Source organism: Equus asinus, chromosome 20, assembly GCF_041296235.1.
Source record: "Equus asinus isolate D_3611 breed Donkey chromosome 20, EquAss-T2T_v2, whole genome shotgun sequence".
In the NCBI taxonomy this organism is placed as follows: domain Eukaryota; kingdom Metazoa; phylum Chordata; class Mammalia; order Perissodactyla; family Equidae; genus Equus; species Equus asinus.
In genome coordinates, this window is record NC_091809.1 from 14,870,832 (window position 1) to 14,873,906 (window position 3,075).

The window sequence follows — 3,075 nt, forward strand, 5'->3', positions numbered from 1 at the left end:
AGAGGGGGGTCACGAGGATGAAATGTGGGTGAAGCACCCCGAGGAGGCCCTGCCGGGGGGAGTGGTCGGGGGGCAGGGGCTCCTGTGATGAGGAGGATGATGACTCGGGGACTGTCTCATCCTTGTCTTGTCTGGCGTCACCCGCCCTCTGAACACAGGCTCTGAGCCTGGCGCGCTTTTCACAGCTGTTCAAGGCAAGATCTGTGTGTCTGTCTGGACCCCCTGTCTGTGCGTGGGGTGGGGGTGGGGGCTCCCGGGCCTGGGGACCGTCCCTGTTGGCGGAGTGCGTGTCCCGGGCGGGATGTGTGACCCTGAACCTGCTGTGTGCACCCACGTGGATGTCATGGGGGGCCCTGGGGAGAGCTGGGGGAGGCGGGCAGCTCGCCTCGCGCTCCCGGGCCCCCCTCCCGGCCTCCAGCCCGGCCTCGAGCCCCCCAGCGCAGCCACTTCTGCCCGCGCTCGGCGGAGAGGATGCGCGGCCCGCGTTGCCCCGGCAACGCCGCGATGCCCAGCAACAAGTCGGCGGCGCGGGTCACGTGGCCGGCGCGGACCAATCGGCGGGCGCGGCCCGAAGCAGGTCAGCCTGGGCCAAAGTCCGCCTCCCGCGCCTCCCGCCCGGGCGAGCGGCTCCCGGCTAATTACCGTAATTGCGGTGCGCGAGCTCCCGGGCGCGCAGGGCCTGGGGCTGGGGGGCTGGGCAGGCCCCGAGGGGCTGAGCGGGGAGGGGCGGCGAGGCAGGACTCGCTTTCTCCAGCAGCCTCGCCGCTGCCTCCGTTGCCGCCTTCAAAGCGCTGCTTAAGCGCCTACTGTATACACCTGTAGGAGAGGAGGAGGGTGGGAGCGCTTGCCTTGGGGGTGGGCGCCCTAGCCTCCAGCTTGGGTAAATAAATCTGGGTTTAGGGGCGCGATTCGAATCAATGGGAGTCTTAAGATTTGAGGCCTCAAAGGAACTGTTCGATCGCTGTTGGCTGTTGGCTCGCACCCCACCGCCGACCCCCATCCGCTGAGTCTCGGTTTCCTCCTGTGCAAAAATAGGGAAGCTCTAACTCTTGAGCGTAGGAAAAGTCTTAGTTCTGGGCAGATGAGATTCGAATCCCGTGCCGGCCATTTCCCGCTGTGTGACTCCAGAGGAGTCCCTTACCCTCTCTGGGCCTCGGATTCCTTATCAGTTAAAAAAACAAATAAGGGGATCTGACTATTTATTTGCGGGAGTCGTTTTATTGAGAGAATGTCTGTGAAGCATACAGGAGGCATTCAATAAATAGAAGCGAATCGTCTCCGTGGTCCCAGCTCTTTGTTATGAGTCATGAGAACTTCCAAGAGTCATTGAATGGCTCTGAAGTCAGTTTTCTTCCCATAGATAAAATGAAGGGACTGGATAAGAGGCCTCACAGCGAATTGGCTGCCCCTGGGGCGAATCACCCCTTAGATGAATGTATTTATTTTTTAAAGAGCTCGAATTGGGGCTTTCACGTGAAACGTCCCTGCAGACATTTGAGTTCTTGGTTCCTGGCCTGGCTGACCTCTCAAATCCCTTCCAGTTCTCTGCTTTGTTCATTCCTTCATCCGCAAACGTTAAATGAGCACTTACTGTGTGCTGGGCACTGCTGTGGGTCTGAGGCCAAAGCCTCATTGAGGAGAACAGAGGCCACAGCAAGCGGCTCAGGATCGCAGTGGACCGGACGGCACGTCCAGGCTTTTTTTGGTTTCTCCGATGCTGGTTCTCCCCGCCAGGCCTTAGCACCTGCTGTTCCCTGTGCCTGGAAGGCTCTTCCAGCTGGTTGGCTCCTTCTCCCCTTTCCTGTCTCTGTGCAAATGGCACAGCCTCCGAGGGGCCTCACACACGCACTCCTTATTCTCTGGCTCAGCTGTGAATGCACTCCCCCCTCCCAGGAACTCTGCTCCCGTCCCCTCCTCCACCCTGCCGATGGGCAGTCGGGGGAAGGACAGTTGTGGGGGAGGGCTGTACCGGGAAATTTGTCAACCCGTGTTTCTGAAAGCTCCGAAAGCTGAGATGGAGAACACGGCATTCGTTCAAGGTCTGCCCAGGACTCACGGCTGCAGAGGAAACCAGGTCTGTAGAGATGTATCTTTCCTCCTTGACTCTGCACCCCAAGAGCCGCCCTTGGGAGACGGGGGCCCTGGCTCCCCTCAGGACACAGACACCAACCGCAGAATGCGGCTACAAGTCGGGGCTCTGGTATCAATCGACAGCTCTCCCTCCTTCCCTGCTGTGTGAGCTTGGGCCAGTGTCTCAACCTCTCTGTGGCTGCTTCCGCCTCTGGGAAATGAGGCTAATAGCGCCAAGCTTGGGAAGTTGATGTGAGAAGAGGTAGAGAGAGCCCGTCCCCACTGGGTGCTCATAAGTGGTAGCTGGCGTTGTTGTTTAAACAGAAAAGGGGTTTACTGAAAGCGTGTTGTGAAGGTCACGGAACCCACAGGAAAGTTATAAGATCGGTTTTGGAAACTGGTAGGTGTGAAAGAGGACCGTTCAGGGGATCAGCACGATGGCGGTGGGGAGAAATTTCCAGCCCCATCCGGCCACCCTCTCCTGGTGTGACCACGAACCAACAGCCCGACGTCTCTGTGTTTCCCTCTTCCCTTCCTCTTTGAAACAAGGGCCAAACTCCATGTCCTGGCCTTCTGGAGGCATGTGCGATCAGAGCAGAAACCTGAGAAGGCTTCTGGAAGGTTCTAGAAGGCCCTAACTTGGTCCTCACAGCATCATCCGCAAATGTCTGTTGGGGCCCAATGTTGGTGGGACTCCGTGCTTGATGCTAGGGCTGCAAAGGACTATGGGAGAGGTGAGGAAAAGAGCGCCCGAGTGAGGGCTGGGTCCCCGACACGCTTCATGAGCTGAGAAAGATGCTGTCTCTCTTGGGCCTCATGGAAATGAGGGGTAGGGGAGTCCGTAATAGAAAGAAGTTCCGTTCAGATCCCCCCCTGCCCCCTACTTGCTGGGCCGCCTTGCGGGGGACCCCTCCACCTCTCTGAGCCTCAGTTTCCACATCTGAAAAATGGGCTGCGGTAATTATGCTGCAGGCGGCCGTGAGGAGGAAATGAAGTCAGTCATTC